At 47.6% G+C, this 14,618-nt stretch overlaps 1 protein-coding gene across 8 annotated transcripts in view; it reads right to left on the bottom strand.

Moving 5' to 3' along the window:
- atp2b1a (ATPase plasma membrane Ca2+ transporting 1a) overlaps positions 1-10,164 on the bottom strand; it is a 29,208-nt gene extending 19,044 nt beyond the window's left edge. For 4 of the 8 annotated variants that reach the window (XM_019883159.1, XM_019883160.1, XM_019883153.1 and 1 more), the window contains exon 1: positions 3,249-3,351. The gene's annotated coding sequence lies outside the window, so the exon portion shown is untranslated. Of the gene's footprint in view, positions 1-59; positions 272-3,248; positions 3,352-7,391; positions 7,526-8,344; positions 8,417-10,083 lie in introns of those variants that run through there. The other 4 variants (XM_019883155.1, XM_019883156.1, XM_019883157.1 and 1 more) reach the window with 4 other exon arrangements.
- Between the last annotated feature and the right edge of the window lie 4,454 nt (positions 10,165-14,618).

The following is a 14,618-nucleotide window of genomic DNA, read 5'->3' as shown; positions in this document are numbered from 1 at the left end:
GACGAACTGGGTCAGGCCATGTAAATGTGGAGGGTACAAAGTGGAGTCGCCCGGCTCACCTCTCCCGCAGCCAAGTGCTACTTGAGCGGCCCTTCAACGCCGTCCGAGGTGTCGGCGAGTCAACACGCGCTTTCCATCTTGGAGCCTTCGAGACCGGGGACATTGAAACAAATAGAGACGAGCTAGCGCCTTCAAACAGGAGCACTTCTTCTTCACACTTATATAGCTAATAGCGAAGATTCGTTTTCAAAATCGTTCACCCCTGTGAAAGACGATTTTGGTGGTTAAGGGGGTTGGAGGAACCTTTAAAAGCTCCGTATCCCGTCCGAATGTCCTGTCGGCATGTGTACTACGGATATGAAGTGTGAAAGTGTTACGCCGGCAAAAGGTTACGTTGTTGCTATGTGCCGGCAGCTGCGGACATGATGCGTCTTTCAAGAGCGCCGCCTTTGAAGATGAGAAAGCGCGCCTTGTTCTTTGTAACGCGCCGCTTGACGCAGCCACCAACCCCCCCCCCCCACCGTTCGCCGACGCGGGGCGGTCGACATTGTGACACTCGTGACGAAGAGGAAAGCTACTGAAGCATCGGGACCAGCCAATCACACATCACGAAGACAATTTGTCTCATTCATGAAACAGACGGCAAAGAAAAAAAAATAGTTACATCATAGGACTGCATCCATCAAATATATTTAACTCCCAAAGACGTATTTAGATGTCTTTTCAGACTGCATCCATCCATTTTCAATCCTGAAGAGGGTCGCGGTGATGGCCGGAGCACAACCCCCCCCCCCCCGAACTGGTTGAGAGACAGCCAACCGCTCGCAACCCACAATCACACCGTTACTGAGTGGGAACCGATCGCACGCCGCCCGCACACAAATCAGGCGAGTGGACAGCTTCAAAAAGGTTCTCGTGTGCTAATTGCGTAATTGCTGTTAAGTTGGGTTATTTTTCAATCACAAAAACAATCGTAAATAAACAACAATTGGTCAAAATAAAATTGTATCCGATCATTCGATGGAATACTCGATGCAATGATCGATTTTGAAAACAATCGAGAGGGACAGCCATACATGCTATGCCTCACACAGCCACAAGGGGGCTACACTGCGCGTTATCGGACCATCGTGATAAGAAGTGACTTTTGTTTTTCCTGCTGCTTTGCTTTTGAATGCCAGGAACTGTTCTGTGTGTAAATGCTTTTCGGTGTTCTGTCTTTGCTTGCGCGAGGCACAACGAGTTGCCGTGGGCAACTAATTTTTGCACCACGCTGTCACTGTCCCACAAGCGTTTTGACACCGAGCACTGTACCGACGTCATCACGTAACTCATTATCTGAACGCGGGATGCAGTGTTGCTGTGTGAAAAGCAAATCGTTTGCGAAAATGTCCCCCCCGCCCCCAAAAAAACAATTTGACAGGCAATTATGATATTATGCGACCGAAAAACACTTGTGGGGGGGAAAAGGTGCTTGTTCAATGTTATTTTTGGATTGGAGCCGCTCGCCGGTGTCACAACACGAGGCGGCTGCGAGTGGGGCTTCACTTCCAAGGGCTCACACTGGATATACTACAGCGCAAAGGGAACAGAGCGTCTTTTGACATCGTCGGGGTGAGGGGGAAATTGGCACACGAGCGCCACGCTGCACCCCACGCCGATACAAAATGTGACAAGTCTGGATTCCAAATGGAACAAGTGGAACGGCAACCGGCTCGCGGCGACATCCGGACAGGCCGCCGGCAGTCTGCTGAGAGCAAGACGCCGCCGCCGCCGCGACGGAATATGGAAGGATATCACTTTTTGTTCGTTCTTTCATTCAATCTTGAGCGACTGCAACGGTCCAAAGGCCTCAGGCGGAGCGACACAATGTGGTTACTTGTCGCTTGTACATCAATCATTAAACACACGCCGTGGCTCTCCATAGGCTGAGAAACGCATCAAGGGCGAGACTCAAACGGAGAGAATAAAAAGAGAGAATGTACACAACAGGACCGAATATGTCACTGCACATAATGCTGGCAAAACATTTTTTTTTCCATTTCATTACCGACAAAAACATATTACAACTTTATTCACCTATGTGAATGTTCTCTTCGAATATCAATCGACACAAATACGGGTGCCAGGTCACCTCATCCTTCGCAACGCATCTCTTGGAACAGAACAATTTTGGACTTTTATTTGTCAGAGTTTCCTTTTTGAAATCGCAACGGCGAACATTGATCATGGTCCACAATCCCACCGCTTGCTCAGCAAATTACTTCGCTGTCACCGCGTGACGCAATGCCCAAAGATAACTGGACCAGTGGCACACCTCGCATCATCTCCCAGGGCTAATTAACTCATGAGGCTGATCGTGCATTTCGCCGATAAGAGAACTCGACGGCGCTCGGCTGCAGTTGCATCAGTAGCGCTGCCCTGCGCCGTTTGATTGGATCAGCGGTGATCCCTTCATCCCCGCACCGAAAAGGGGCACCGCGGCTGCAGCCCACCTGGAGGCTTGCAGTCAACGTGGAGGAAAAAAACAGAAACCACCAAGGTCGATGGGAGAAAGTTAACGTGCGTAATGAGGATGCAGTGTAGCCGGGGGTGTGTATGGGGAGGTTGGGAATAAGGAGGTTGGGCTTCCACGTTTAGCCATGGCACTTAAGTGTCATCATACCCGGTTTGACACTGCAGATGGTCGGCTCCATCGCCTAGACAGGCCCGGTGGTCTCCGCGGAGGGATCAAGTGCTAGTAGTATAAATTGGAAGTAGTAATAACCATGGTATTGCTTTAAAGGCAGCCAAGTTTTTTTTTTCCCCTGGAGCGTCATTTGACGTACACATTGACGCATCGTTGCATGCAACTCCCGTCATGTCACGCACGCTCCCCTCCACCAAAAAAAAAAACGAAAAAGAAAAAATAAATCCCGTCAATCAATATCTCGTTTTAATAGCCCACGGGGTCCCACGCTAGCGCGGTTAGCTTCCTAGCTCCCGGGCGTTAGCCTAATACTGTATACTGATTGCAAAGAATCCACAAAGGCGACTTTACCAAACATTTGACAGCTCCTCGCGACTCGACCCCAGGCGGGGAAGACAAGCGAGGAAGGCGCGACAGAGATTTTTGCAGCATCCCGGCTGAGAAGCCACCAGGGGCTCCCGGAGACGAGGCGCCCCAAAGTCGGTACCTCTATACCGCCCGTGAGCGCGCGGCATTGTAGCCCGAGAAGAGGGAATAAGGACAGGCGAAAAATACTTACTCGGTTCTCCGAAGAGCACCCTCAGTCCCTGCGTCCTTCTCTCACTCCCCCTCAGTCTCAGCGACTCCAAGGATCGCTCCCCTGAACTGAGGTACAAGTCCCGCCTACCGTGACGTCACAACTCTACCAAAGAGTGCGTACAGCGTCGCGAATTCATAAAGATGGTTCCCCACTTTTGGCAGCCACTGAACGCCTAATTCAAAATCCCGTTACACGGGCGTTGTTAACATTTGAATATCATAACGTTACTACTGATATGTGTTAAAGAAAATACACTAAATGTGTCATCCCATGCTCTTTGCTTTTGGTTAAGTGAGGACTCCCCCCACTCTTGGGGACTCCCCCGCCCCTATCAAACTGAAGGCCTGGGGGCCAGATCCGGCCCGCCACATTATTACACGGAGCTCGTGAAAGCAAGTTATGGTCACCACCTTCATGTCTCTTGCTCAAATGCCAAAACTGAAAATTGTCTACACTTTTAAAATCGTTGGGATATTGCAAAGATGTTTTTGGTTTTTCATCCCCCTTTTAAAATAAATAAATGGAATCATGCTTGAACAGATTTTACTGGCCTCTCATTTCAAAACTACTTATTCATTGATTTGTTGTGCTGCGACAAATCTGAATTTCACTACCTGGCCTATTTAATCAATTTCTTAAAACCATCATCATGTTACAATTGTAGATGCCATCAATATTTTACAAATATACAGTATAGTGGAATCCAACTGTGCCAAATACGTCACCTAAAGCAGTTCCAAATTTAACTTTATATAATGACATAACACGCAACCCTTTTTTGCACCGACCAAACAATCAGGGGAAAAGAAAAAAACTGACATCCTTGGCTGCTAGCGTTTTGGCCCACTGAGGAATGAGGATGAATTTTACAACTGATTAGTTAAAGAAACAGACCCAGTGCTCATGTAATTTAAATTTCATCTGCCAGGAATACTGATTCTGAAGGCCCTCGGCAAATTAGATTGGCATGGCAACACGTCTGATTGAACTGACATAATTGCATTTGAAAGAGAAAACCTATGGAACAAAATATTCGAATTTGTAAATGTGGGTGATTAATTATATACTCATCCCAACATGTTCTTGGTATTTATTAGGTGTGGTAGTCACACAAACTAAAGTTAAGAGCACATTTAAGCGTCATGTTTAACGTTTACTTTAGTGGAAAGAGCGTGTAGGCGAAAGCGGAAGTTCTTGCACATGCCTCTCTTGGTTCCTCTTGTTGCTTTTTCCACAACTCGACCGGGTACATGTGATGAGCGGCAAAAAGGGGTGGGCCCGAGGCCGATGGTGTGAATTCCCATTGGCTCAGCCCGCATATCAGTCGCCTATGGAAACGGTTACGTCATGAATAAAAAAAAATCATTTTCTCGTAGTGCCTCTTTGATCTCTGGTCTCTGTGTAATAACGGGATTATTCAAGAGTTCACACCAGCCTGTGATGCAGCATACGCAATGCACTCACCGTCACCTCAATGCAGCATCGTTTTTTCCCCTCTCTTTCTCGACAGACAGCACTGAGTGACTCCACCTAGGCCACTCTTAGCTCGTCCCCTCATGCCACTAATCTAACCTGACGTCATTCTTTCCATGACGTATCGCTTTTTTTTCTCTTCTTCGCCTTTAATGCCTGTAGTCATTGTAGCGAGGCGTGTTTTGGAGAATTATGTCAAATCCCATCAAGTGCATTTGCAAGGGAGGTGAACCCCGCAATTGGCTGTGCAGTCAAAGATAGGCGCCCAGCGAGATGCATGCGCAAAAGGAAGCGTCATGAAAGCTTTAAAAACCGCCATTAAACGTTGGTTGATGGTAAACAGAGAGGGGTCAAGCCTCCGTGTGTAATACACTTGCCGTCTCGACATAATGGGACTTATCATTAACGCCTCAGAGTGCGTTCAGCGCACACGGGAGGCTCGGCAGAAAGTTCAAGCGTGCACGCGCGATCCGCGAATTACGTGCAAGTTTGAAACTTTCTTCGTTGGGAACTTGTGAGTCACTAGTATGTTAGGTGGTGGAGGAGGAGGATTTGGAAAGAAAAGAAGAGGAAGATTGATGCAAGTTTGCTTGAGCAACCGCGGCGCGTTAGTTACAAACTGTGCGAAAATAGCAAAAAAACTGAAAAAAAATCTATATGCAGTCCACAACATGAGCAATTTGTAGGGTAAAACAATGCTAAAAAGGTGCAAAGACTGAGAACTATGTGGTACTCAGTTGTGGGCATATCGCAAAAATGCACCTTCTCTTTGGATCGTCCACTGGCGTGGCCGGTTTAGAATGCCTCGTTGTTGGCCGTGAGTGTGGGCACATCACTGAGAGGAGGTAGAAGAAAGAAGAGGGGAGGAATTTATTAGTATTTAAGTCGGAGTTGACAGAACATGCGTGGACCCGGGCTTTGTGCTGGTGTGGTCATTTTTAAAGCGCCTTGTTGTCAGCTGTGAGTGTGCGCATGTCATGGAGAGAGAAGGCAGAAGAGCGAGAGAGGGTGAAAGTCAAATTTACAAGACACTTATTTCCAGTTCACAGCGACTTTAATGGCTTTTTATTGTGGATTTCATAGTCTACTCTGTGATGCCTCACAGCCCAATGTGACACTAGTCCTCAAATTTTCATGAAACCAAGCATAATCGCGTCTAAACAACGCCGATGTGACTAAGCTGCATGTGAAACCAAGTGTGAGGCAACAGAACGTACCATGAAACCACCAAATCTCCACTTCAAATCTATTACGCGCTTAACACCCCGCTGCAGGCTGGCCACACAAATATGTCGTTTGTTTGATTTATTTCCTGTTGTTAATGCGAATTATTACTTTTATTATTATTTATTTATTTATTTATTCATTTATTTTTACAAAAGTCATTTATCCCACCGCCGCTGTATTGTGTTGACTCAGTTCCTCAGTGGAAACATGCCACATGCTCTGGAGCGTCTTGTGAACTACAGTAAATGTCAAGTGTCGTTAGTCCCTGTGCATGCTAATGTGTTGTCACCATAGCTGACTGTATGACTCACTTGGCGGTGTCATGGCACGCCTAAACCCCATCCCCAAAAAAGTACTGCACACGGTGAACGCTTTCACAGATTAAAAAAATACAAATGTGCTGGAAAGTAGCGGTTTTCACGATGAACCAAATTAGCTGTGGTTGAGTGCGTACGCGTTCATCCCAACATAGAACTTTAATTGCTGGCGAAGAACTTCCATGCATGAGGCAAGCCAGTTTGACTAATAATTGAAGGTTGAACAGCAAGTGCCACAATCAGAGCCATTTACATACATTTTTAAATGCCAGTTTAATTGGACTATTTTGTATTTATAAGATTTTACTTCATTTTAAATGCCGCTTGTACTATTGGTATTAATTTGAAATCATTTCATTTTATGAGGACTTTTTTTTTGAAAGAAAACACTTTTTATAAAGAAATGTCATTGTTGTTGCCATACCTGACACCAAAACAGCAAATAAACATATTTTAATAATTTTTCATACAACCCACAGTGCTATTTTTTTCACTTCCATTTCTACATTAAATAATATGGGGGCTGAGACTTGTTGCCTGAGGGATGCCAATGTTGCTTCACAGTAATCCAGAAGTAACTTTGCGTGGACACAAACAAAAATGTCTTCCTTTATAATTGGTTGGACAAATGTGTAAAAAAACCTATATATATATATATATATATATATATATATATATGGGCTGAGACCAGGTGCTTGAGGGTTGCCACTTCCCATTGACTGTTATGATCTGACCTCCCCATTAATTGCTGTTTTGAGAGTATTTCAAGTCAATCCTAAGGGCCATTTAATCTACTTCAGAGACCGTTGATAGCGACAGTCCATTCTGGTAAGAACACTCAATGACGTGATCACTTCCACCCGTTGCGGTGATCTTATCACATGTTCGAATAATAGCTGGCCGCGTTCAAGTGTTTCGTCTATTCACACTGGGAACAATGTGTCATTCAGAGAGGATGGAAAAAAAGTGCATGACACAGCACAGCTTGTCAGCAAAAAATAAATAAATAATAAAATATAGAAAAAAAATTTACATGCTGACTGGAGTGGGATATTGTTCCCCTTTAGGTCAAGCAAGCGGAAAATAACAATGTTGCTGTTCTTACTCAATGACTGTATGAATATGGTTTCCTCGAGGTCACCTGATCTTTCTACACGACGCCGTGGCTCCAACGGACGTCGCTTTTTCCACTGGCTCAGCACATTGGCACATGGTTGGAAGGCTTTTGCGGGCTTCCTCCTTTTCAAGAGGGAGGGGGAAAGCGAGAAGTGTCGCATACTTTTGAGACACATTATGTGAGTGCAAAGTTCTGAAAACATGTCATCTGGGGTGGTTTGTATTGATTGTATTCTGCAGTTTGTTTATATGGCCGAAATTTTAACAGCTCACTCATGCCGAGATGTCATAAAGTCCGCCAAAATAACTGTAATCGCTCCCCGCCCCCAACACGTCTGCTAATAGTCTCCAATTACAATGATTAGCAAAAATGTCAGACCGTTTTTTTTTAAAAAAAAAAAAACATCTGTCTAATGAGAATGAATGCATGATACAGGTGTGTGAAGGGAGAGCTTGTGAGCGCGTCGCACAAAGCCGCGCTTGTGTCGTCGCTTCTATCGCAAACGGCTCATGTTTGTGTTTCCAACCGCCGCAGGAATTTACTGCAGGCGCTCGCGAGGGCAGCCGCCCGGGGCTGACCGTCCGACGGGACAAAGGCCAGAGTTGTCGGGAGAGAGGGAGGAAAAAAATAAAAATGAAGAAGAGAGCGGACAAGGAGTTATTGTGCGCGTGGACTGGAAAGAGGAATGACGTTCCACAAAATCGAATTATTGACCAAATGTTTTTCTTTCTCCAAAACCATAGGTGGCGCTAAGCACCATTTGTTTCTTTTCTCCAGCTGAGCTACTCAAATACATGCCTAAGTGATTGTATATGCTACACACAAACAGTTAATACCACAATTCACACAGGCATATATTCTTTATCCTCTGCAAAGAACAGTTAACATGACGTAAACCTACGCCAATTATTCACAAATTGTCACTCCAGCCCGGTCCCTACCTAGTTGTCTGCAGACTGCCCCCAGGCGGCCAAGTCGCACACAGCAGAGGGAGCAGCACAAGATCCAGTGAACTGAAGCAAAAAAAAAAAAAAAGTGGCATATATTCAATTACATCGTTTATGTCATTACTGTATGTTTTTGTAACATTTGATTTGAGGATATGTGTGCACCCTGTAACCTGATCACATGATAAGCTGTCCACTGTAGCAACCGCCGTGCCTGAACGGGTTAATGCAAAAATAAGTTCAAAAAGAACATTAGCCCGTTAGCATCTGTTGACATTACGCAACAATATAACTCAACTGCTCTCCCCATTTTTCCAGATGTGTTCGCTCGGCGATGAGAAATTCAATTCGGTATAATTTAGTTGCAGTTTTCTGACCCAGTAATTCAATTTTGTTCACGGGCAATGCGGCCTAACAGCAGCGACTGAAACAACCTGGCCAAGTTTCCACTCGCCCACAATAAGTCACTACAAGTGCAAACTGTCAGGAGAAAGTGACCCACCCAGCCTAATAAGTACATGTGTGAGTGAGAGACTATATAGGGCCTATAAAAGTCTGATTGAGTGTAAGTGAGTGTGTGTGTGGATATGTGGGGCAGCACAGAAGTACCATAGAAGGGTGTTGGCGCGGTTTGGTTGCGGACATGTTTTCCACTTTCTGTTTTCCGTCAATAGCCCGCGTATTTACAGCACGGCGGCGGCCCGCGGCAAAAAATCTGGGGCACGTAAATAGACTTGATACCGCAAAACGCGGCTGAGACACCACCTGAGTTCCTTCATTTAGACCCACGGAGAAGTCAAAGTGGAAAACATCAACAGAAAACGCGCGAGACCAAAATATATTGAAAAAACGGTGCAGTGGGAGAGTGGAAGGTAGAGTGAGAATAAATGAGATCGGCGAGGAACTCTCGCCTCTGGCTGAGGGGACTTTGGCTAAATTGGAGGCAATTAAGGAGTATTGTGTGAGGATCGGCTCATGTCAAATTAATTAGAACCTTCAGAGAACGAGAAGTGAGTTTTTCCCCACTGTGGAGTCTGGCCTGGCCTGGATCGGGCACAGATGGCAAAGACGGGGGCAGATCCAATGGGAACTCGGCGCCCTTTACACCCCATTTCTTTCCTTTCGCATGAGGGGGCGTGGGGGTTTCCCCCCAGGGAAGCGAGGAGGGCACTGAGAGGAAGAGCGAGGCTGGGCATATGTTGCTTGTGGGGGGTGGTGGGGGGGGGGCAAGGAGCGAGCGCTCTCTCAACACCAACACACACCTCACCCTCCTCTTTGACGTAATATCCTCAAGGATACACTCAAAAATTTAAAGGCGCACATATTTTCATCTCGACGCACTCCGAGCGTTGGCGAAAGCAAGTGAAACTGTCCCTTGACGATCTTGCCATGTTTTTTAGGTTCAATTAAAAAAAAAAAAATCATACACATTTTACCTTCAGGCCCTTTAAAAGACACGTGGGCAAAAAAAAAAAAACCCCGGCATTACACAATGTTCCATTGCCACTACCGCTGACACCCCCCACCCTCCAACCCCGATTTAGCAAGAGAAAATAGGGGAGGGGGGAGGTGGGGGAATTCGGCGTGATCCTAGTGGAGCAGATGGATATGTCAGATATGCCCGCATGGGTTTATGGAGATGCTTATGGAGACGCTTAGTGGTAATGTAATGACCTCCGCGTGGATCTGCGTGTGCATGTGTGTGTGTGTCTGTGAGTGTGTGTGTCAATTACCCCTTTGGTCTGTCTGGGGGAAACTCGCTTAGCTGGAGCAAAAACAGCAGGCTGTGTTTCTTCTAACTCCACACCGGTGTGTCCAATCAAAAAAGATTTGGGATTCAATCATCACAGATGGACTTGGAAGTCATCAATCAATCAATCAATCAATCAATCAATCAATCAATCAATCAATCAATCAATCAATCGGGGGTTTGGCAAAGGCCCTGTCACGTTTCGGACTGTCGCTTCAAAGTTGCTGTCAGGTCCCCCCCCCCAATTGGTGTTGTGGTCAAGCGTTCCGATACTTTTGTCCGTTGAAAAAGACAGTGGGAAGTTCCTTCAGGCACACTCAGAAACGCATGAACCCTTGACTTTTAACACACAATTTTCCTCCGCCGTCATCTATTTTCTACCGAGATGGTTTATGGAAACTTTCCGTCCCTTTTAGTGTATCACGTGACGTGCGCTTGGAGTTTTCCGAGGCCTGCGGGTCATGTGACACATCGGCCCGACCCCCCCCAAGAGAGCAGACCGCGTGATTATCATCCGTGGCCCACTTTAACGGCTAGCCTACTTTCGGCTAGCCCAGTTCCCGAAACCACCCAGAGGAGTCCAAATAAGTCATGGCAAGTGTGAGCTCACACCGGAGACCTCGCCCGCCCTTAAAACCGAGCAGTTGCGGGGGCACCAGAACCGCAGCGGAGGATTTACAACCGATCGAGCCGGCGAGTTTATCCTCAAGGTCTGCTTGGCCAAGATTGATGATCAGCTCCAGGCCGCATCTTCTGTTTTACTTCCCGGTGTCAGTCGAGCGTCAAACACAAACAGGGCAGGCATGGGGGGGAGGTAATGGGGTGGGGGGATGGGGGGGGGTGAACGATTGAATACATTCTCCAGAGCAGTAGCATCTTGCTAAAAAAGGGAAAGGGAGAGCACATAAGTCTGCAAGTCGTCATGAAGGTTGTTATCTGGGTATTCGCGAGTCGGTTCAAGGCCTTGTTTTGTAAGGTAGTAAATGAATGTAAGATCGCCAAGTCTGAATAATAAATGTGATCTTTTTTTTTTTTTTTCCTATCCTGCTGTTGAGTCATCTCCAATTTTCCTTGTTTATGTAGGTCACAACCCTCGCGAAGCTCCAAGGAGCTGCGAGTCAGCGTCCGGCCCGAGCCGCCGGGAGCGTCACTCGGCGGCATTGTCGCGGCGACATCCATCATGGATGAGGCCCGGTAATAATGGATGAGACCAGTGAGTAACCTGAGGATGCGCTGGGATACGGAGACTGCTCACGGCTTCGCCGTCTCCTTTTCCTCCTCCTTCCTTTTTGGGCCAAACAAACATGGAGGCGTCGGAATAACGCAAGGCGGAAGTGTCAATGAGGTGGTAGGGCGGGCTCGGGTTTGGCAATACCGTGTCAGGTGGCATCCACGTTGTTCTGGAATCGACAGTTCGCGGTTGACGAAACAGGAGCGGCTATTGATCTTATTAGTCGTTGAATTTTGGATATTGCAACCTCGTGATGTGGACTCGTCCTCCGATCAGGTAGAAAGAAAGGCAAGGGGATGAAACCCAAAGACCAAGATACTCAGGGTGAGATGTTCGCCCCCCCCCCCCCAAAAAAAAGTCAACTTGAGCTCAAGCATGGAAGTGTCCAATCACAATGTTCTGATGTCTTGGGAATGAGCTACTTTGTACATTTCCTTCCAAAAGAGGAGGAGGGGGGAGAAAAAGATCAAGGACAATGTCACTGCAAGGTCATAGCATGGACTCAAGAGGCTCGTCAGATGGCTCTGATGACAAAGACTTTTTATTTGTATCAGTCCTGGAATTTTAGATGCTTTCACCAAAAAAAAAAACAGACCAAGGATAGAATTGAAGCTACAATGACATGATGAGTGTCCAGTCAAATCTGGCTTCCGGCTATATTTCAGGGTGATTTGCAGTCCAATTTTGATTGACGAGCAAGTCTTATTGAAGAAAAAAAAAGTGTCACTTTTCACTGGCCGGCATGAATCAGGCCGATGATCCAACAAGCCACCATTAACTCTCCGTGATGAGATCTTGAAAGTCAGCTGGCTGGCCACAATGGCAACCCTGTGTCCAAACAGCTGCCGTCGCCAAAATCCCCCAACCCCCAACCCTGACACACACGCGCAACAGTTGCGTGAAATCTAATCGCGACAGCGGGCCCACCTTACAGAAGGCAATCGATGACCAGCACTTTTGACAGGTGACACTGCGGTCCGCCGAGTAGCGGGTGACAGATGGGGAACAAGGGAGGCCTCTGTGTGCGCTCGCGTGGGCGGCGGCACTATCGAGTCTCATCCTCCGTCACGCTGACAACGGCACGCTTAGTCACACACCTGATGGACTGTGAGAATATGTGTGTTTATCACCACAGAAGCAAGCTAGCTTGGGAATACCGCCCCCCCCCGGCCCCCCTCGACCTCCCCTGCCCCTTCCGCCACAACATACACACACTTTTCTACGGCGCCATGGTGAGTGGGCAAAGAGCTGAGGAGCCTTTCGGTGTCGGAGTCAAACGGATTTGCGGATAAATCGGCCAGAAAATGGATAGTAACCGCGCGAGGGGATGAATCAGTCAAGTGTGGGCACAGAGTGTCTGACGTGAGGGGGTGGTGGGTGGGCGGGGGGTGTGTCTCATTCATGGGTCGCTTACTAAAAAGATGCAACAACGTGGCGCTCGTTGGAAATCTCGAAACAAAGACGGACAGGGCAGAATCAGAGTCACGCGTCATCATGTGAGCAAGAAGAAGGGTGGCTCTATGCAGACTGTATCTTCACAGTTCAGGGTAAGGTCTTAAGTGTCCTCTTAACGATCGCCCCCCCCCCCCAAAAAAAACAAGACAGGCCTTTTGTCCAAGGCTGAGTGTCCGGCTGATAATGCTGCAACATCTCACACCTTGCTTTTGCACATTCTGTGTCGCTTCAGGGAGAATGTCGCCGAGCCCGGTGGCACGCGCTCCCCTCAGAGCCGCGTTCACTCGCGTGACGGGATTCGAGCGGAATAATTTACTCGTGGCGGGACAACACGCATCCCCCAAACTTTTTGTACCGAGGCCACTTCGTTCAACTTCTCCATTCGAGCCGCTCGGATGATTAAAATCGGACGTCTTCACGCGGCTAAACGGGGTGCGAACGCAATTAAACGTGACGACGCGACAACGCCGCTCTCGCCAGACGCAAGCTTGTCACCAAATCCGGCAGTTAATTTTCAATATCTAATCGTACACATATCCCCCCGGCGGGCTTCGGCGACGTACGGTAATCCAGCCTGATGTGATTGGCGACTATCCCAATACAGTGACCTATTTTATTTCCAGGAGGTGAACGCGGCTACGTGCCAGCGCGTGGCTTAGCGGATCGTATCAAACCGAGAACGGATGCTCTCTTGTGCCCCGCCGGGATGACATTTGTGGCGGCGCCGTCATCAAATTCAAAACCAACGTCGTCGAGTGCGATCGAACCGACGCGGATCAAGCGCCTTTCATATTCATCAACGAGCCACACCAAAGACCACTCTCGTGCTAGCAGTTAGCATCGACGGTTTCAGAAGCAGCGGGGATAATTGAATACGTGAGAGTAGCACATGTACTCACAAGCACATATTCTTTATCCTCTCTGAAAAATGACGAATATTACAGCATCTGAAGAGTCGACACACACTTTGTACGTACCCTTGGGCACAAAAATCACGTTATAAATAACGGGAGAGACGCACGCTTGCACGTCATTAGCATTCCGGCACACATCAGCCAATATTGGACTGCGTCCGTGTCGAAGGCCTGATTGATTTTTCAAAAAAATGGCTGAGTGGAAATGTTTGTGGTCAAAGTTCAGCTGCGCGTCAAGCCTGGACAAATCAATAAGGGCAATAAATGATTGGAGAGACGACAAAAACAGCAACATTATTATTTTCAGTTTGCGCCAAAGGTTGCCTCGGGTGTTTATTGACTCAATTGCAGATGGGATTTATTTACCCGGCGACCCCATGCTCGAATTCATCTGTGCGTTTGGTGCTGCTGTTTTGGTTAGCTAGTTAACCCGTTCACTTGTGCTGGAATAGGTAAAAGTAATCGGCCATTTGGACGATTATTTTGCCCGATTGTTTTAAGGGCCATCATCGGCCGATTCACCGGCTTCATGCAAAAGCGTCCGGGCAATATTCCTACTACACGCGCTGTAATCAGATTTCTTTTGTAGGTAGCACACGAGATTATAGTGAGATTACGCAATCCGATCTGCCCGCATCCCATGAATTCCATCTCGCATCGCCGCCGAAGTGCACATTCCTGTCCTATGAGGGGGAGCGAGCACACGGGAGGGCCTTCCGGGGGGGGGGGGGGGGGTCTGTCCCGACCTGACCCTGGCGCAGCGATAACATCATTCCTCCGGAGAGAGCCGCGCTCCCTCGGCTGCCCGGCCTGCCGTTTCCAAGGCGATGAGCAGCTCGCTTTCGCCTCTCGGAAGGCTTCACAAGATGCGTCCATAATGGCTGGCTTATTCATGTAGAACAATGAATGGCGAGCGGG

The sequence above is a fragment of the Hippocampus comes genome, unplaced genomic scaffold (assembly GCF_001891065.2).
Source record: "Hippocampus comes isolate QL1 unplaced genomic scaffold, H_comes_QL1_v1.1 scaffold38, whole genome shotgun sequence".
Lineage (NCBI taxonomy): Eukaryota > Metazoa > Chordata > Actinopteri > Syngnathiformes > Syngnathidae > Hippocampus > Hippocampus comes.
Note: the sequence above shows the minus strand (reverse complement) of the source record. Positions and strands in the feature narration are given on the sequence as shown.